The sequence below is a fragment of the Stylophora pistillata genome, chromosome 9 (genome assembly GCF_964205215.1).
Source record: "Stylophora pistillata chromosome 9, jaStyPist1.2, whole genome shotgun sequence".
In the NCBI taxonomy this organism is placed as follows: Eukaryota; Metazoa; Cnidaria; class Anthozoa; order Scleractinia; family Pocilloporidae; genus Stylophora; species Stylophora pistillata.
The window spans coordinates 10,722,701-10,744,968 of NC_142527.1; the positions used below are offsets into that span (position 1 = coordinate 10,722,701).

The following is a 22,268-nucleotide window of genomic DNA, read 5'->3' on the forward strand; positions in this document are numbered from 1 at the left end:
GAATTTCTTACATACACATTCACTAAAGAGCTTAGGAATGCTCTAAATGCTCTCACTGCTTTTCGTTGCACTCTCAAAGTCTCTTAAAGTCATTTTTTTCAAGGTCTGGGATTTCTTCAAATCCCCCCCCCCCAACCAAGAAGCTAAAATTGGTCAATTTTAGTTATAAAGGAAAAATCGGTGACCGCAACAATCTAATCATTGACCAGTGCCCTATAGACCTTTTTTTTTCTGAGTCATATCCTTGCGAGCATGAACTCGTTATCTTTTAACTTATTGCTGGCGAGCCCTTGCGAGACAGCAGCCTGTTTTTTACAATAGTGAAAAAAACCCAAAATTTGTCAGATATAACATGGAGACATGCGCAGTCGATTACGTTTTTTATATCCGGGGTGCTTGTGATGACATCACGTAAAGTGCACGTGGAAGTAGCTATCGATTTCGAGCAATAGCAGTACACGTTTACAGCCGTCCCGCTCTGCTAGAAATCAAGAACACGATAAACAAGATCATTTTTTATATAGATGTCTTTAATTGCTTGTGGAAGTATTCATTAAGGTCATGAACGGTTTAGTGATGACTCTCGAGGAGGAATAGAGCTTTTTACGTGTTTGGCTGCTCTATTATGTGAGCAATTTTTGCCGATTCGCAAATGGAGGTGCCAAGATATCAATCAAATCCTACTTCATAGAGATCATTTTTTTCTCAGGGCATTCAGCAGCAGTGAAGTGTTAGGCAAAAATGCTTCCATTTGGAGTACATGAACTGCCGACAGCAACTTTCTGGTCTCGGGAGAAAAGAGAGGAAGGTGCGAAGCCCACCTGCCTTATGTCGAAAGCGACTTCGGTACTACAGGCAAATCATTCACAGTATTCTTCGCCCGTTGAGGCTCTGAATTTGATCGTTGAGTCAAAATCTCTGCCCGTTAAGGTAAATAATTCGACCATTGAGTTACATTTGCCCGTTGAGGTGAAAGAAAAGCTTGCAATCATAGATTCAAAATGTGGATCGCTCGTTGAAGCTAACCATTCAACTGCAAACACAAATGACTGTTTGGGCTTTAAGACAAATTCTGAGTCGACTTTATCCGTTTATCAACCTTCGAGTCAAAAGAAAACTTCTCAAGCACAACATAAAGTTGTCGTTTGCTGTTGTTGTTTCACAAAAGCCCTTTAGAACTAAATTAGTTGGAAAAATCGAAATTCTCTTTTAAAAAGCCACACCAACCCCTACTACACCGTTTATTCCAAATCGTATTATCAGTATTTCCTTCAAGCTCTGACGCCAGCACCCACATTCACATTGAAACTGTTAGTTAACACTATAACATAAAACACTTGTATCAGGCTGGAAGGAATTCGCATTTTCGGTTCAAACTTTCCCACCCCAGTGACGCACGACAGGCAAATGCCCGTGGGTTACTTGGTGAGGATGTTGAAGTTTCGAAATGTGAACAGAAAAAATTCTTGTGTAAAACTGTTTCAAAATAAAGTAGTAAAATAGCTGATATAACAAGAGACAAACGTAAAGAACATTTCCCTGTCATTAATAACATCTTGCAAAAATTCAGAGGCTTTCTGACACTTAAACAGCGATTGTTGTTCTATAATGCTACCATTCGCCCGTTTATGAGCTATGCTGAGGTCATTTGGTCATCGTGTGACAAGGAATTACTATACAGAATCTTGAAATTACAGAAGCGTACAACTAGAATCATTTTCTATGCCGGCAGCCTAGCACCCTCTGTGACACTTTTTAATAAGCTGGGGTGGGTATGAACAGAGTAAAATTAACGAATGTGATATTTTTTATAAGCGCGTAAATAGCTCTCTTTCGAACGATCTCAATGAAAACTTAACAATGAACAATTACAGGCACAACATGATAGAAGCACGCGGTATGCCAGCTATAATTCTATCTATCCTTACTATAAGCGTGAGACTGAAGGAGTCCGTTCTTTTGCTGTATTAGCAACAAGACTTTGGAGTAATGTGCCTCTAAATATCAGAAAATCAGACCGTCCGTTAAGTACTTAAAAAAACACCCCTCTGTCACAGACCCGTTCGATCCCGACCTGGTGAGTTGTTTTGCCTTCCCTGTTAGAATTTTGACCTCCCTGGCACCTGGTGGCTTTTTAAAAACTCCCTGGTGAATTTTTTTCCTCCCTGCTGTAGAATTTTAGTTTCCCTGGTGAGGCGTGCTCCCCTGCAAGAAAAAGTCTCAAGTTTGAGTTTGGAATTCCGTTCTTGTTTCTGTTATGTATGCCCTGGTAGAAGTTTTGTTGAAAACCTGGTGAACAACCAGGTTCTACCAGGTCTGTGACAGAGGGGTGTTTAAAAACTCATTTATTTAAAACGATCTTCGCAGCGCGGTAACATTTAGACCGCTTTAGGATTTGAATTTTATATCTAACATAATTTATATCTATATTTTAAGGTAGTTTTTAATTTTATTGTATTTCAACTATTCGCGTCTCTCATAAATTTAGGTTTTTAACTTATATTATATTTGTATTCATAGTTTGTAATTAATCCGAGGGCCCCAAGTTCATTAGCCTTTGGCTATTCAGTATTAACCCTCTTTACATAAAGTGTTTATTATTATTATAGTACAGTGACCGAAATCATTTGGTGAAGGCAAAACTTCACACGCAAATCTCTGTTTAACGTAAATGTGTAGTCAGATGAGAATGTTGATATGTACTTGCTGTTATTTTATCATCACCTGTTGGTGTTAACTTCCCCACGCGTAAGAAATAACTTATTCATCGATTTTAACGCTTTCTGTCGCCTTAAGTTTGAAAATCAAATCTCCATTTGTATGTGACAGTACTATACGCTTCCATAATACTGTAATTATAGTATGTGACAGTACTATACGCTTTCATATCCCTTGAAATCAAACAAGACGATCCAAGATCGTTAGTCGGGCTACAGGGAGACGTGCTGTTATGAGTGTTGACCATTTGGGGTGCGAAGTGGTTCTAAAAGAAATACTAAGGAGTTACCTTAGTATTTGTATTGTATTGTATTGTATTGTATTGTACCAAGGTCCTGGTTTGTGGGCGTGGAATAAATTTTTTTTCACCCCTGAGAGACACCAATTCTACATCAACGCACTCTCATATATTTTTGGTGCAATGCCCTAAAAGGTGTCACAGAAGCTGCTACTGTAGACCTTTTGAGGCTCAACAGCCTAAGAGGTATCAAACCCACCTTTTTTAACCCCTAAAAGCAACCTCGTTCCCAGGGCCTTTTCCCTTAGCTGGCCCCAAGCTAAGGGTAAAGGCCCTGGGAACGAGGTTGCCCTAAAAGGTACAACGAGCACCCCAGTCCCTTTTAGTTAAGGAGTCCCCTTCCCAAGGGTGATAAGTGCATGCCAATTGATGCACGTGTTAAAAAGATATATTATGAAATTGTAATTATAAGGGCCTGAATGCAAGGAAGTATATTTCATCGTGAAAACATTGTATGCATAGCATACCTCATCATCATCATCATCATCTTTATTTTGCATTATTTATATCATTAACTACAAGTGAGATAAAATAAAAGGAGAAAATAGAGAGAACTTAGTTTTACCTATTGTAGGAAAGGGAGAAGTGTGCAGTGACCATAGTAGCAATTGCTTTTGAGATGGTCACTACCACATGATTTCACAAGGAAAATATTTATTAAAAGATTAAAAGCTAGCATACTATGTTTAAGATTTACAACAGAGGGAAAAAGGAATGTAAAAAGTAATACATTAAGCAATAAAAAGTAATACATTAAGCAATATAAAAGTAATACATTAAGCAATAATCATCATTTATACTCAATTGATTGTACAATTATATACCTGATATGTACCTAATTATATATCTAATAAGGACCTTCCCTGATTTTCTCCTTGAATTAATTAATGCAGATATCAATAGTTGGGATTGTCTCACTCTCGTGCTGTTGTCTAACTTTGGATTTGCTTTTGTTTCTAAAATTTACCTGTAGCAGTCTTTTCATTTTTGGAGCAGGTTCCAAAGTATCATAATTATATTTTCGTCTGTGCTTTTGCATGTGTCTGATTTGATGAAGGTCCATGTTAGATGAGCAAGACAAAAACTGTATTTCATAGCAAACAATACCTGCTTTAAGTTTCTTAGTGACAATTTTAATGTTAGAAATAGCTTGTTCTAATGATGGTTTACCACTTATTTTCATTTCTTGCATTGCAAGTTCACAAGTATCTTCATAGGTCAGTAAGGAAAGCATGTACTTTGCTCTGACTGTTTGTTGAAAAGTACAAGTGATACCTAACAGCAACTTGCAAGCCACTATAAAAACCCTGTATTTCCACTGTAGTTGTTGAAAATTAAGTTTTCCAACTTTTTTTTATAGTTTAAACCAATGGAAAACATCCCATAGCTTTGGGCTTTAATTTGGACTGATATCTCAACTCCACAAATATTAAGACTCATGCATAAATCTTCCCTTTTTAGATGCCTGTTGATGCCCATGTTACGATATAATTTATTTCCTCGGTCAGCTATGCAACATGAGGCTCTGGAATTCTAATAACTACAAGACTTTGCTGCTTAGTAACACATTGCATAAAGCCCTACAGCGTGGCATTGTTTTCAAGAGCAGTTGTGTTCTTCTCTCAGACTGTTCACTGCAGTTATTTCATATGTACTTAGCTGCACTCCTATGAGTTCATAATTGTCACTGAGGGAGTGTATAGTCTGGAAATACTGTACTAAGCCCTGAACAGATGGTATTTCTAATAGTGCAAATGTACCTGAGGGATGGCTTCTACAATATTCGTCTCTTGCATGAGAATCAAATATCTCATAACCTCCATTATCAGTATGATAGATACTGAGACCCATTTACATTCTATTGTCAGAATAAATGAAGAGTAATTTTGTGACAAGAGTGATTCAAAAGTCCTTTCTGTAGACATACTGTACTGATATTCCACAATTATTGAATCACACTGTTAATATCACAACGATTAACAAACACCGCATAATGAGATCTGAATTCTTTGGCATCGCTTTATTTCTTTTGTAACATCATTTTGTTGTGCACACAACGCTGATTCGTCATACTTTTGTTGCATGCATGGCGCTACTTTGTCCAAATTATACATTATTCACATTCATTTAACACCGCGTTGTTTGTACGAAACAAACATTCCTGCATAAGAAATACGTGAGTTTAATATTCGCACAAAAGCGACATAACTAATGGAACGAACAGAAAAATAACAACAGATAATATACTCTATTTGAGCAAAATCGTAACAAAATGATGTAAGCTTTCATAATCATGATAGAGGCCACATAAATATAACAATCACGTTTATCCTCACTGATGAAAGTCCAACATGGCATCTTTTACCCCATTCACACCAGAAAACTTGTTTAGTTAAACCAGGTTTAACTGAATAAAAATCAGAAGCAGAGAACTGAAAAACTAAATTTTCCACAAGATTCAAGCAATTGCTAAAATGTATTTTCAATGTGCCACATTTGAAGTCAACCAAATATTGATTTGAGCAGCTTCCATGGAGCTGTTGTGTTAAACCATGTTTAACAAAACAGCTTTAAAGCATGTTTAGGCTTTGGTGTGAATGGGGTATTTGTTGTTTCCCAGAGTTTGATCACGAGGCACCTTGTATTTATCAGCAAATGTTCTCCTGTCTCTCTGTCCACATTTTCTGTTCACTGATGACTCATTCGATTTCTGGTTTGATTCTAGAGAGACCTTCGCTAAATCATTTGATTCTTTTGCTATTTTGAGTTTGCGGAATGACCGGTTCGAAATATACGCTCATTACACACGCCATCTTTTAGAGAGGGTCTACCGCGATCGGTGTGTGAGTCTGTATGTTTGAGCGTAGAAAGATGACACACATTCGACATATCCGCCATTTTCGAAATCGTGCAGAAAAGGTTGCGTCTTTTGTCGGTTAGACGGATGGAAATGTGATCAAATTTGATTTATTTTCTGTGGAATGACTGTCCAAAAGGTGTCGAAGGTTTGACACTTTTATAATAATGCTGAGTTCAGTGATTAAGTAATAAAAGAAAATTGAGCGCATCCGTATCCAGTAATAGGTCTTTTCGGGTTATTATTCTGATTTCATGGAGCTGTTAGCTAAAGATCCGCCATCCAAAGTTTACATAACAGTAAATCAAACAGTCGATAACTGTGTTGGTGAATCTTGAATTGAGGCTGACGGTATGAGACAAGTGCTTTCCAACTTTGTTCTTCACCAGGTTGCACCATATCTGAAGCACGAGCAGTGGGCTTGCGTAGGATTTCTCCTGTTCTCCTGCCTGTGCGCTCCCTTTTCTGGTTTCCCATTTATTCTCCAAGTATGTAATGTCCTAACTTGTGCCCGAAATGAGCCTTGTCGCTCTTGCAGAACGCAATTGTTTGTCTGAAGGTATAGACTGACTGGACGATCTTTTGGTCAGGACGTCAAAACTCAATTTTATTCGCTTGATAAGCGACCAGATTTCCTTTGTTATAAGGCTCCGCTGCGAGATTTTCACTCTAAATTTATTTCATACCGAGTTCAGCAGGGTTCGATTCGTCTGGATTCAAAAGTGTAAGCGACGTCTGACAATCATTCTCTCATGGAAAAAATTCGATCAGTGACACTTCTTACCATCAGTTTTGTCCCCAAAACAAGATATGACGTAAGTTCTCCTACTATTTTCACATTGGAAAAGATACCAAATTTTGGAGCGAAAAAGCAGAAGTTTTTAAAAATTCACCGCTGAATTGGCCCATTCGAAAATAAAATGAACCTCAGGCTATTCGTGCCAACTCAACAGATGATAAAAATTGACTGAAAACAATGGTTTCACCTCAATTTGGGTGAGAAATGAAGTCAAATTTTAAACTTCCTCTCTGTCTTTACAATAGTTCGTCCCAACGGCATAACAAACATATGTAACAGCGAAAAGCCACCCCAAGTTGTGCGGCAATCCCGCTTAAAAGGGTAGCATAACCGCCGCCAGTTATCGCACATCACACTGTTCAAAAGTTCAACCGAACATGCATTTTAAACGTTCTATCGCCGTGACTCCGCTCGACCAGTTCGTGTCCAGTCCCCCTACAGTTCATCTGTTACACATTACAGCTTCCAGCGGTAAGCTTGTATACCCTGAGTCAGGTAATTATGGCAAGAATGAAACCAAATGTAGGCGGATTGAAGTTCCACATACGTATGCCCACATATCATATCATTTTCCAGGTATATTTTCCGTGTCCACGCTCTCCAGTAATAAGTAGCTCAGACTTCTTTCCGATTTCATCTCATGCTGCTGTCAATCATTATCATATTAAACGAAACACCTAAAGGGAGAGACTAACAAAATCAGAAAATCATTCCATAACAGTTCAGAAAATCAATCCTGTATTTGTTAAAATTTTCAGCAGTTTTCGGGCCCAACACGGTTAGACAAGAGATCAAGACGGCGTGTACACGAGAGAACCGGCAGGGGGCGATAAAGCTTAAATCACAGATTTGGCTCAAACTTGGCACAAATGCTAAGTATCATGAGTTAAAATTTATCTGAATTCGTTAAAATTAAATTTTATTAAACATATATAAACAAATATTAATTATATTAATAACCTTTATTGTATTTGTTTATTTCTTATTTAGTAACAGACTACTTTCATTTTGCAGAGGGTGACAAAGACTATCTAAATGCAACCGAAGATGAAACTATTGATTTCGGCACCCCAAAAGTTGGCATTGAGAACTGCCCTTCACATTACGCAGAACAGTGGTTTTTAATTGTTCCTGTGGGACGGAAGGTCCAGAAAGACTTCGATATGGAGGACAATGAGGATTGCAAAAATTATTACGTTGAGTTCCGTGAAGCATCGATCTTAGTTGGTGATCCTTCACTCATATTAGGCCATTTTGGTCCATTCCTGACCAGTCGCCTGGGTGGACTCAATACAAAACCAAACTCAATACTGCGTCAACTTAACATGGTTTGGGTTCAGTTCGAAAGCAATCGAAACTCTACTACTGTGTACAAGGGATTCAAAGCTTCTTTTAAAGCAAGAGCGTTTGTCTTTCATTAAATGGTACAGAAGTCGTTTTACATATTTCTCCGTCGTTAGGTGAAATTTTTAATATTCGCTGGAGTTGATAATCAGCTAGATGCTTTATTACTTGCTGGAACTGCCGTACAATTATGATTACAGAACGAACTGGAAAACGCAAAGTTCTGTGCCTAGTTGTTCAAAGGACGGATATCGATGACGCTATTCAACAGATAAATCTCTGCACTTTTAAAGTTATGCAGTATTCAGTACTTTATAGAACACGCTAGAGAAGCGACAATGAAACAGTCAAATATCTTAATTCGGATTAAGGACGTACTTAAGTCAAAACTCATGGTCATCAATGAGCACACTCTCGCAATGCTCATGCCACTACTGTCACTGGTACACTGGTGCTCTTTGCCCAATCTCGAGCCCAAAGTCTTTTCGACTCCTTGTTAACGGTTGGTCGCTGGCGAGAGACAAAGTACGGGTAGGTCACTTGCAGTATCGAGACCAACGATACTTTTCGCTAGTATCGATATTATTTTCCGATCTGTATCGTCAGTATCGAATATTTGGTATCGGTGTCAGCCCATCCCTAACTTTCCAAATACATGCATAACGCGTACACTGTCCTATTATTGCTCGAATCTGTCGACTGATAACCAGTGAAAGACGTACGCTTCGCGAAAGCTTAAGTTTTTCTAAGGTTAGTGATTGAGCTGTTAATAAAAATATAATGAGAATAGAATGGCTTGCTTAACACAAAATCCGAATGCTTTTATGCTGCAGCTCAAGGCTTCATGCTTTTCAATCCTGAGCCATTTGTAAAATATAATTCAAGGGTGATACTCCAGAATGTTCTGTTCTCTATCCTGTTATGCATATTAATGTCCCAGCTCATTCATAACGATACTGATTTACTTAAAGCGCGTGATGTAATCATATAGAATGTTGAACATATATAGTATGTATTTGGGTGAAGACAAAGTACAATTGTGTCAGTGTTGCAGGCTACAGGTGACTAACCACACTTTTTTTCTTTTCTTTTCTGTTTAGTCTTTTATTCCCTGATTAAAAAAGTCAACATTGCAAAGATTCACTCTTAGGCTAGGGTTAAATATTTGCGGGTTCCACAGCCCTATTGCGGTCCACCGATCGCGACCAATTACCGTTAGGTAAGTTGAAGCATATCTGTGTTAGCAGACACAGTGAGATAAGAACGTCGCTGACGTTTTTACAACAGTGCGGACATCCTACTCATCTCAGTGAACTCCGATCTTTTACTGTTTTGACAAAAAGGAACTTTGCGGTGAAGAAAAATGAAAGTATCTAAATCCAGCCAACTCGTTACAGCTGCTTCTCTCATTGGTAAGTCGTTCATCCCTCATGTATTAAGACATTAGTATTTTCCAAATAGCGACTCAACGGCATCACTTTTCTCGCTTTCACATCAAGTTCAAACAGCCCTCAGTTTAGATTATCAATCCCTTTAGATCCCTTAGGTTGTGTCAAGGATCAAACAGTTCGCCTACTGATTTCACTTCGTGAACGTCCTGTAAGACCAAAGTGCCCAGCCTCAACAGACTGCGTTCAGTACGGCAAGGATTCTAAAATAAGTTCGTAAATGTGTTGATATTTGAAGTGAATGATATCCTTCACTTCAGGTATCATCACATTTACTGTGTTTTTGGCTCAGTGCATTTTGATAAGCTTGATCTAAGAAACCAGACTGAAGGCATGAAAGTCCTTTGTCAGTTGAAATCCATTAGAGAAAGGAAATTTCAATGCATGATTTTCAAACATCAAGAAATTGCTCAGCCGAGTAATTACGGCCTCAGGGCGGCTAATGTGCAGACAAAGCTTTTCATGCGCCTTGCCCTATGAATATGTTTTATAAGTTTCGAATCTATTTGAATTTCAAGCTGTGTCACAACATCCGCTTGGTTTATTCATTATCTTTCGTTCAAAAACCTCACTCTTCCTAATTTCCTCTCGCTTATGTTTCAGTCTCCTCCAGAGGTAGAGGTAGCTAACAGTGTACAAGACCATCTCTTGCCTTTTTGTTTTGTTTTGTTTTTTTCAATATAATGACTAATGAGTTTTTCCTCGTTTCAGTTCTGGCACTTTTCTTCAAAAACGGACAGAGCGATTCAAGTAAGTTGCGTACTACAAAATACCACAATCTGATTGCATTCGCTACTCGCTACCTTGCGCGTGTTGAGTGGGGTATGAAGTGAGAACCCTAACATTATAAAAGCTAAACAAATGAGCCTATTCTGTTTTGGAGTTTTGAACGTCTCACGGATTTTTCCTGAAACCATTTAAAATCTCCGGCTCATAATATAATTGTTAAATAATCATGGTGCTTCAGTTGATGAGTGTTTACGCCCTTCACCTCATTGATCGTTATTCGCATAGAGTGGGTCACAAATGGTCACAAACGGTCGCAAACGCACACATACCCACAATTCAGAACAAGAAAAAAAGGAAATCAGGCTAGAATCGACTGAAGCGAAAACCCGAAAAAGCAAAAGTGGAAAATTGAAAAATTGGCGGCACTGAAGTTCCGTTCCCTAATTGATGGAAAAATACTTTCTAGAGCATATTCATTAGGCGTGGTGCATAAAAAGATCTTTGTCTGTATGATAGCTACCCTGAGGCTGTAGTTTCTCGGCTAAGCTGTTTCTCAATGTTTCAAAATCAAAAAATACTACAATCAAGCATTGAAATTTCCTTTCTCTAACGAATTTTATCTGGCGATGGACTTTCATGCACTCAGATCGGTTTTTTCAGACTTTGATAGCAACTGTGGAACACGATGGACACACTGCCCCAAATCGTGCAAATTGATTAATGCAGCCCACTTCTGCTCAAGATGAATACGATGCTGAATAATTGTTTGCTATATATTATGCTCTAAGATCCTTGTGAGCTTTGGAAACATTTTATGATACAATCTAATATTGCCTTTTGCTACCTTGTAGTTAATGGGAATATAGATGGTACGATCAATAGCTCACCTTAATTTTTCGATGACTTAAGGGAATTGCACCCTCTTATATCTCTAATTGATCTGAGCGTCGTAAGTCCCGCTACAATTTTAAAAATACGAATTGTAACCTTGTCCAACCTACCAGTGATAATCGTTGTTATAGCAGCTCTTTCACTTACAACTTGAATCTCTCACATCTAGGGTTTCAATTTCTTAAGTGATACTCGTGGAAAGGCGAATCTTTAAAACGAGTGTCGCAGAGCTGAGATATGCCACTTTGTCACTTATTTATAGGTCAACTAAATGCATCTTAACGGTGACTCTCGTGAATGGCTAATTATTAGTCATCAACTTATAAACTCTATCTTTAAGACAAACAATTTGAGTGTTAAAATACCATCTTGCTTTCCTCGGAACAAATATGGCATTAGTAGTACTGCTATTTTTTTGTTAGATAAAATGATATACACCTTTTTCTGCTAATTCAGTAAATACTGAAATCTGTTGTAAGAGAATCGGTTTACCCAATTTAAAGAGAATGGAAAGTAGTAACTAAATGTAACCTTTGACTTTGCTTTAGCCTGTCCCAATGGTATTACAAACATCACAGCTTTCAGCGGTAACATTATATATCCCGAGTCAGGCGGTACTTATGGCAACAATGAGATCAAATGTTGGAGCATTCAAGTTCCCATAGGTTATCGTGGTATTTTACTTCGTACCTTAGGGTAAGTTCTACATTTCCATGCCTTTCAATAACATGCGAACTATGAGGGTCAGAGGCAATGCTGTAATTTACTTTTGTTGTTGTCAATCATTATCGCGACGGATTTCCAAAGCAGAAGATTGTATGTAAAAGTGGGCTATTTTCCGACCACCTCTAGGCGGGTTACCTCACCTACCTGAGGGTCTAGGTGGGGAGGGGGGGGGGGGGGGAAGTTGACAGTTGACGGTTAAAGTTAGTCATTTGACGTTTGACGGTTAATTTTTTGGAATGTCGATTATGAAACGAACTAAAACGCGCGAATTTGGTTGTAATTTTTCATAATAACGCTTTTATAAAGAACTGTTAATTAATAACACCTTTTATTAACAACTGAATAACGTTTTACGGCACCGGAAGTATTTCCGCGCCGGAAGTCAGCTCTGTTGCTTGCCAGTTTTACTCGCGACTAGAAGTTAAAGGACTTACATATATGTGTTTTTGTGATATATCAAAACTATTGACCTCAATTAAGGCAATCTTTTAGTTCTTAATTAAGGATATCTGAGACATTTGACGGCTAACACTGGCTTGCTTATTTGACGGTTGACGGTAAAAATATTGCCTTTTTGACGGTTGTCGGTTTATATTTTGGCTATTTGACGGTTGACGGTTAACCCAATTGAGACTCTCCTACCTGGGGTCCTCCAGATATGTTCGCTTCCTAAAACGTACAGAGAAGGAGTATCAATACGGACGATAAAAAAATTCCGTAGAGTCCGCACAGCTTTGAGGACTTGATCCCGTGGAAATTAGACGACCAGTACTGTAACGATGTCACTTGGATGGCCGCGCAATAACCCAGATTAAACTATAAAACGAAACTAGTCTTTATTCATCCGCCATGACAACCGGAAAGCATGGCCCATACAAGTATCCATGATCCTTTGCAATGTCTTAGAACTTCCGCTAGGACAACTTCCGGTAGAATAATATCAAAACATTACAAGTACTTTCATTACTCGGTCACATCACCAAAGCAAAAAAAAATACAACTTGTTTTTATTGGTCACTCCGTGGATCCAATGTTTAACCCCTTTTTGCTTTCTTCTTGTGCTTGGTAAGAAATGAATACAAATTGTATGCTTCGATTTTTTTTTCCCAGCATGGACTTGGAAATGAGCATTAGTTGTGATCGGGACTATGTTCAATATAGTCCTTCTTACAATGATTTACCAGGAGCGATGAAAGATTGTGGACGATGCAGTTACAACTTTTTACAGGAATATATCCTTGATGTTGATCAGAATGCCGGTATTATTAAACAATTTGTTTCTAAAACGACGGTCTACTATCGTTTCGTGTCGGATGATACCGTAGAATACAAAGGATTCAACGTCTCCTTCATTGCTGTGTCTAACGAAGGTGGGTGATATAAAAAGACAAACAAACAAACAGAGAAAGGAAAAAAAGGCATCAATCACGCAAGCATAAAAAAAAACGTTTTGAATAATTTTTGCATAGGAGGTTTAAGGTTTTAAAGCTTCACATCAATAAGTATTTCTTGACTTGAGCCAGGGAAGCAAGGTTGAGGACATGAGGGTGTGGCTAATGGTAAAATATCATGAAATGATACGAACTACTCAGGTGGAGAATAATTGAGTAGACGAAAAGATCCCCAACTAAGAAGTCAAATAATGAAAGCAAACTTTGTTTGCTTATTTTCACTTATAAACGCGTGTGATGGGGAAATCTGCGATGTAAATTTTATCATATTCGGACGTAATTTCAAACTAGGTCCATCCAGAACCCGAATCTAAATCACGAGGTTTATAAAGTACACCTCCTTTTTTAAGATTGAGGTAGATGATCGATAAAAGACTACTTTAATTTTGCAGGGACTAGAGCTAATTATCTTAATGCAACTGAAGATGAAACAATTGAGTTTAGCACACCAAAAGCTGGCATATCGAGAACTACCCTTCGCCTTACGCAGAACTGTGGGTCTTAATTGTTCCTGAAGGACACTTGGTACAAATAGACTTTGATATATTTGAGCTGGAGGACAGTTGGGTCTGTAGTTTAGTCTATCTTGAGTTCCGTGAAGCAGCCATAGAGGTCGGTAATCCTACAACAATAACTGGTCATTACCGTCCATTTCTGACCGATCGTCTGTGTGGAAGTACAAAGCCGAACTCGATACAGAGTAAAGGAAACATGGTTTGGGTTCAGTTTGTGAGTACTAACGAACCCAATACTAAGTACAAGGGATTTAAAGCTTCATTTAAAGCAGGTTTGTTATGACAATGAGTTTTGCTAAGTTTGCATTTTTTCTCCGACATGTAACGGGGCACATATGAGATTTTTACATCTTTCTCCTTTAGAAAGTATACGTCATTCAAATCTTAGTGAATAATCATCTTAGGAATTCATCACTTGCCAAGATAGCACAACGTCAATATTGTAGTTTAAACGTGGTATGGGCCGTACGCTCGAAACGCCAGCGTTGAAACCCTTTACGGTGGCCAATCTACATTATCAACTCAGTTGATAAAACCAAAATTACCTCGTTACTTCCACCGCCGCGGCACCACAGTTTCTTTAGAAGCTTACCACGTTTATTCATTAGCCTTATAATCGCTGCGACCCCTGAGTCTCGTCTTAATATTCTAGTATCCAAAGCTTTCATGACAGTGGACAATGCCGAGCCTGAAATCCCGACTAAGCCAGGAAATCGTAAGTTATCATTTTCCTTTCCTCCCCTATTAGTAATGATCTAGCTTTCCGGTTAGCCATTCTTACTTCCGCCAATCTTTTAGTTTGTTTGCTTTGCTTTTGTTTTGTTTGTGTTTAATTTTTATTATTGTTTGAAAAAAACTAACCTTTTTCTTCTGTCTAGTCAACTTACCATGAAAATGAATGATAGGTAAATTGTCCTAAAATCTATCTTTTTCATTTTGTCAGGACAGGGAAGAGTGTGTGTCAGCGGTCCAATGATGCTTCTGTTTCTCTCAGCTCTGATCATGCACGTGTCAAAGAACAACTTGCTCTAGTCCTGTCAAGTGTATCAAGGAGATGTATCTTGTTTACTGAAGGTTTTAATCATATGCATTTAGCTAAACTCTGATTATAAACTGAAGAGTTTCAATATCAAGGACTTTTAGAGGCATTTTTTCTCTGTGAAGTGTTTTTATTTTCTAGAAATCTTTCTTAGATCATTTTTTTGTCTTAGCAGATGGAATTTCTCTGTTTGTTATGGTTTTATTTTTTGCACCTGGTTAAGTTTTTCACACTAGTTTTAGTGCTGAATTGATTTCATTTGTGTGCATAAACTCAGCACAAGAAAAACGAGAGTAAGACATTAATTAAGCCGGTTTGAAAGCCTTCAGACTTGTGTAAACCACAAGACTGAATTAATCGACTTTAATCAACGAATACTTAATAAGAAACTTCTAACAGTGACAGTATAAAACGGGGCGGCCACGCTCGGCAAAACAACACAACGAGTACATAGCGAGCACAAGTTTCGACACGGCGGTTCTCTCATGCACTCAAGCACAAATTTTTTAACTTTTTCTGTGTATGTGCCGAACGCACACCGCAGGTTAATAACATTGCGGTCTAGACTACTAGTCACCAGATTCCACAAGACTAGAAAAAGCTTAAACAACAATATAAGCCTCTTCAAAATATCTATCTAAATGCGTTATTGGTCAAGCGTGAGATCAAGATGGCTGGACATTGGCATAGTTTATTCTTGCATTTTTATGGACTGAAACCAAGTCAAGGACAGTAAAAAGGTAAAAAGAAACAAGCCTAACATTCAGCCATCCTGAACCAACAAGCTTGGTTGATCAAAGCTTTATCAAAAAGCAAACATAGCAGTGGGAAAATCAGATCCTATTGTGTTCTAACTTTTATGTTTTAAGGTTTTTATAACACAATAAACCGTTCACAAAACTCGTTCACGTTTTCTTTATTGTGACAGGTACTGGCCACTTTTTACGACCCCATTGCCCACACTGCGCTAAAGTCACGAACTTTGTAAATCCTCCAAGACATTTTTTCTTGCGCGGAATCAAAGTGTCAATCTCGAGCGGGCAAGATTGACCAATCATGCCAGGTCAAGTAGCCAGTTTGAACACAGAATTCGCTTCATCTTTCCAAATGGTGCTTCTAGCTAGCGCGCGTGTTCCCCGCCCCCCTCCCTCCAAACTGAAAAAGAAAATTTTGACCGAACAAGCTTCGTTAATAAAGTACTTATTACATGGAAAAAAGATTTGGCTTCATTAAGAATTATGAATGACTTGTTTAATTCGAGAGCCGGGAATGAAGGCCAACTGTGTTTGTAGCATAGCTACCTTGTTAAACTTCCATGAACATCAGCTAAGTTTTTCGTCTTAACGCTAACGCAGCCTAAGTACTTTTATAACATATCGCGGGCAAGTCCTGCCTTTTTACTAGGGAGCTACTTCGGTAAAAATCCTTGTGGCCATGAATACATAAAATAACGCGTACAGTTTCACTTCAGCTACTAGTTCCCGGCGAGTTAAGCCACGAGGCTTCAAGACTGTCAAGATTCTTTTTCTTTTCCATCCTGATTAGGAGCTCAAAGTGAAAAAAAAATAACGCGGAATAATATTCGTTTCGAAAATGTGCATGTAACTCTTTCAAGCGAAGGAATTAGTTTTGGATTTAACAAAACTTCATTCCCAAACGAGATGCGAATTCTGACTTAAAACAAAACCGAGCCTTCTGACTTCTACTGAGGCTTTGCAAAGTTGGGGACTCTTCTTCAGAACTGTAAAAATTATTTGGAAGTGTTGACGTGTCCCTAAAGTATTTTTCAATTGAAGATTTTGACTTTATAAGCGGACAATTTCAGACTTTTCAAAATCTTTAACGCAATCCTTCGCAATTATCTGACTGTGAATTCTAGTTGCCCTGGTCGGACACATATAGCGGCGTCGATGTCGAATAACAACAGAACAGCTCATTAACCCAAAGAATTTAATGACGGCGAAGAATTCCAAAATATCCTTCCCTTTGATGGGATCAAAGGGAAGGATATTTTGCTATGGAGATAGTGAACGCATTAATATTCTGATATCTGGAAATTTATTCATCGTATAAACTGGGGTGTTACAAGGATTTCAGGCCCCGAAAAAAGCCGCAGCAAGACACTTGAAAAAAATAGGATGTTTTTTCGCGTGTGTTTGATATCGCCAATCAGCTGCTGACACGTCACTTGCCTTTCGCGCCACTCTGACAGGTTGATGAATCAATGACAAAACCCGGTTTCCTACAAACAATTGTTAAAGATTGTGGCACATCGACCTCCTTCTGAAAGGAGATTATTTTCTACAAGACACAGAAATGGCAATTTTCATCTTTGTGCCGAAAGTGATCCGGGCCGGAATAAGTAGTTACCTCAATGCAGGACAACACGAGTTCAGGTAGTGTTAGCTAATGCCCTTTGCTCTATAATTGAAAAATCCGTTCTTTTTTACAAATCTGACACAAAACTCAATCACTCAAGGTTATGGCGCATTGGGCTATTAACACGAATTTTTGTTTTAAGTTCCCATCTGTTCCTTATGATTGCGATTGCTTTGGTTTTGAAATCCCGGCTCTCATTTGCAATGTAATGATTTGTACATTAATCGATAAACACTTATGGGCAATAAAGGTAATGTAAGGGGACTGTGTGGGGACCTATTCTGTTCGTCATCTAACGACTGATTCCCCATGAAGCACGAGTCTGCTTATCAACCACGAGTAAGATAACAGACTTAATTGGACAACGCAAGATCCTGCCATTTAACCAATCACTAGATTAAAAAAAATTAACTCAACGAAACCAAAGACCCATCGGTGAAAAATCTTCATAAAACATATAATAATTGATTTTTTTGCATGAGAAAACGAATAAAAGGATCTGTTCGCGCAAATGACACGTAAGGTCCAGTTGCAGAGGCATGCATGACACGTGCTCTGTCCTGCTATACTGTCCAATCACAAGCATAACGAAATGTTGCAGAAACTCCTCTCTCTTCTTTTTTTTTTTTTTTTTTGCGCGTTGCAAGACGTAATGTAAACAAAATTTGCAAATCGATGTTCCGGACGAAACCCGCGAAAAACCTTACACTCTGCTGGAGGCCTTCAGATTATGGCAATAAATATGACACCTTTCGCTATTCGGTACCAGTTCCCCGACCCCCTTCAACACTCTTTCAGCGGTATCTCACTCAAAGTGCATTCGCATTTTAATTCCCTGTCCCAACGGAAAGGAAGCGTGAGTTTCATTAGCTTACTGAGGGATCAAATCAGAAATTCAACCTCCTTCCATCCGGGCGAATTTTTTTGTTTGACAAGAAAAACTATTTCAGACGCGGGTATGACCTTTTAAGCGATAATTGTACTTTATTTGATACTGTTATGACGATTGAAAGAAAAAAAGGTGATGTTGATATACTCGCCAATGCTATCATTAGCATATATTTGAAATTTTTCCTTTACTTCACCTACATACGAATTATTTTCTCTTTGTCCAAAGTGGTTTAGATTGCTTTTAATATCTTTAAAACCCATTGGTTGTAAAGTCAGTTTCGTTTTCAACATCATACGAAACTCAAGTCCTACTTTTTCATATTAAATGAATTTTACAGAGCCTTACACATTAAACTAATTACTTCGCTAACATCGATTCAGTTGTCAGCCTTTGGGTTACTATTTGCCAAGACAAAAATCAATTCTCACAAAAACCGCTCATATGATTGCCGGTAAGAAATAAAAGCCTTCCGCCTAATTAAGTAGACCCTGGAACGTTGAAAAAATATTGAATACTCTTATCGAACCTTGAATTCCAGAAATATTGCCTATCAAAAAAAGGACTCCCTTTGGCCCATGCTGCATGTTGTTTTACATAACTACGGATATTCGATGTGATCGTTTCAATAGAATAAATGGTTTTTACTCCTGGGAAACTTGGGGGGAAAAAAGCTGTAGAGGTCAATTGATAATTTCAAGCAACATTGATCAACTGCGATTTCCTTGGTGAACAAATTATCAGTCTCAAGAAAATTACATAATTGGGAAAATATAAAGCTTTCTCCATGCAGGAATATCTCCTACAATATGTGGGTCAATATGGAATAAGAAAAAATAGCTTAAAAGTTTTCGGGCTGTTGATATCCATTTTCTAATTCTCAGCTATTTAAGGAAGCTCCACCGCTTTGGGAAATAATGACTCGGAAAGAGCGAAGGTTCCTCGCAGTTTTGCGAGACTATTTGGCGTCTCTGAGCGGAAGTTTTAGCTGAGTTGATTTTGATTTTGTTTGGATGTGCGAGTGATTTGTGTCATGGCGGATGGACGACGACAACAGGCGAACGGAAGGATACGATGGAGTGTTAGGATGAACAATGACTTGTTGGAATGCAAGAAGAAAGCTTTGGACAGAATGAAATCAGATAATCCACAGCTTTGGGAAATAATGACTCGGAAAGAGTGAAGGTTCCTCACAGTGTTTGTAGTCCATGTCCTATCTCGCTTTTTATATTATTTTTGTGAACACAAACACATTCAGCTCTTTGGCATTTAAATTTTGACTATCATTTGAACCTTAGCCATCTAGCTAAGCATCGGGTACTTTTCACAGAGCGCTTTCAAAACTTTTGGAGTATTTTTCTTCTTTTAATTGAGTGCTATTCTCAATCCGATTTAACCTTAGATTAAAGTTGGCAGGAAGCTACCAATCGACTGAAGGTATTGTCCATTTCCATGCACGCAATGTCCATTTCAACGCGGGCGAACAAAGGCCAGAGACAGGTTTAAGCAGCTTTTTGAACATAGGAACTATTAAAGTAAAGATAGCTGAAATTTACTGTTCACAAACTCTTCAATCTACCTTCAACGGCATTACATGCCATTTCTTTTCCTGATTGTTCCCCATCTATCATTAATCAGCGGAAATAATACCTGCACCTCAGAAAAATCTAATTGGAACAATGTAACTGTCACCACTTGCTTGCGATTTCTTTTTTTGAACCGGCTAAGATTTATGAAAGGCCTTTCCGCTGGATGAAGCTGTTTCTATTTCACCACGGTTTTCATCGGTAACCATTCAAATTATCGGCTGACACTTCAATGGACATAAACTGACAGGGTTTCAGCTTATTGCGCAGCAATGTGGCCAGCTTTATTTGCTTTTCAGGAAAGATTTTTTATTAAAAAGGATTCTTATGATAGATTTTTTTAACATTTGCCCAGTCGTCTAAAAGCTTTCAACATCGTTTTCTTCGGCTACAATGATGGGTTTTTCGAACTCCACCAATAACTTGAATACCACCTCCGGATCTTCGATGCAACCAGAGCTGTTAATTTTTGCAGTTTTCAAAATTATGTTAGCTCCTATTACAGTAATCAGCAATGGAGTTTTAGTTTTAACAGCTTACGTGGACCCACTGAGAACGTTCCATGCACCTTCGTCCGCATTTCTTATAGCGATGTCAATAGCGAACGTTTTCACCGGGCTTATCGTTGCACCAATTTTTGCAACCCTCGAGTACAACGACCACTTTGGAAAACCTAATTTGCCAAACCTGGCAAAAGTTGGATCTTCAATCTCTTTGCTCACGCTTAATGTTTCCTTCGGAATGGTTTTCGCCCTAGCTGTCGATTACTTCATTGCAGTGTTTCGACCAACGAAATATAAAAGCTGGATAACTTCGCGTCGTGCTCAAGTTCTCATTGCAGTCATTTCAATAAATTCTTCTATTTTTTCAGTACTTCCTCACGTAAACGTCTCCATGGAAATTGTTTTCAAGGCGGACCTATATTTCAACTCAACTGTAAACTCAACACTGCTCATTGTCTCCTACGTTTTGTTGTACTTCGCTTTTCAAGATCAGACCAAGAGATCTTTGAATCTGCGCAGAGCCGCCAACAATCACGGGCGCGCCAACACGGACGAAGTCGCAAAAATAATCGCTCTCCATAACAAATTTTGCAAAGTGTTGCTGATTTTTGTTATATTTTCTACTATTCCGGCAGTTTTTGCAACAATTTCATATTACCTAATGGTGTACTGCGATCCATGTCAGCGGTACAAGGCAATCGTCATCATCCAAAGAGTTTGTCTTAATCTAATGTTTATAAAGTGTGGTCTAGATCCTTTTGCGTTTGCCTGGAGACTTTCTCGAAACAGAAAAGCGTTGAAAAAAATCATTCTCTGTCAACTTGGAACTCTAACACAGATGCGATCGACAGTTCAACCTGATAACCAGCTAAATTTTTGACTGAGCTGACTTCATAATACCTTTAAAGGACTGCTCTTCAATTTTTTTCTCTCTATCCTACTGTTGTGATATTTGTCAACATCTTACTGCAATTTTTACAAAACGAGTGTGTTCTCCGAAGATATTTGATTACCTTAGAGAGAATATCGACCTTATTTTGAAAATTTCTTGAAAAGACGCGACCGTAAAGCCGCTTGCACTGTAGAATACTCAACTCGAGAAAAAGATGAAACCCACTATAGGGTTAAAAATTTTATCTTTTAGTTCCTTGTTTTTTTGTTGTTGATGTTGTTGTTGTTTTTATTTAATTTTTTTTAATTTATTATATTCGCCGACATGCAGGGACACCGCAACAGCTTGCGCCAATTACTGCGGGCCCAGTAAACCCACCCATCCCACCCCAGTGGAGGATATCCACCACACAGTAATCTCGTGCGTGGGAAATCAACGTCTCCCACCACTAACCATGCAGGAGACGGGGCCTCCGGTTTAATCGTACTTATCTGAGCCGGACTATAATATCTATCCATTTCTTGATATTATAGAAAGGTAGCAAATTCTCCTCAATTATTTTAAGACCCTGAGTGTTGGTCCGGCCGGGGCTTGAACCCTCGACCTCCCGCACAACAGGAGGCTGTTGTTGTTGTTGTTTTTTGCATTTTTTTTTTCCATTCACTGCATTTTAAAATGCAAATAAATGAAGTGGCAAAACACGATGCCTGAGAAATAAATGGAAAATAAACAGATACGTTAGTAGATAAGTAGAGCAATAGAGAATGATAAAATAAGTAGGGTTTGCACATAACATGGCAGCAACGCCATATCTATATTTGAGGGACATGAATTCGAACCCTATCAGATTAGTTCGTTTGATATATAGCTATCTATCGATAGAGGAAAGTGTTCGACAATGCAGCCTTTAACTTAATAATTATTTGATAATTTGCCATTCTTTGGTAATGCCAAGTCATATTATGGTCAGCAGGACTCCACCAAATGTAGGCATTTTTTACGGTCTAGAACAAAGCCTATTTACTGGAAATAAGAGAAAGGAAAAGAAAAAACACCGGGGTTCGGAGAGGAAGAGAACGCTCATCCCCAGTTCCTTCGCATGGCCCTTGTCGCTCTGTACCGGTATGTTTCAGGTTTTCATTGAAAGCCCGGGGAAGAGGCTGAAAAAGTTTATAGCCTTCCTAAATTCTGGTTTCGAGGAGAG

The 22,268-nt window shown here is 38.4% G+C and overlaps 2 pseudogenes across 1 annotated transcript; one reads left to right on the top strand and one right to left on the bottom strand.

The window, feature by feature from the left end:
- LOC148723251 (tolloid-like protein 2) overlaps nt 1–4,867 on the bottom strand; it is a 14,922-nt pseudogene extending 10,055 nt beyond the window's left edge.
- A 4,372-nt stretch (nt 4,868–9,239) lies between these two features.
- LOC148723252 (tolloid-like protein 1) lies at nt 9,240–15,256 on the top strand (annotated as a pseudogene). The gene is made up of 7 exons (XR_015991347.1): nt 9,240–9,428; nt 10,176–10,214; nt 11,633–11,780; nt 12,921–13,180; nt 13,654–14,048; nt 14,429–14,491; nt 14,720–15,256. The product of XR_015991347.1 is annotated as a tolloid-like protein 1 (transcript).
- Nucleotides 15,257–22,268: the final 7,012 nt, after the last annotated feature.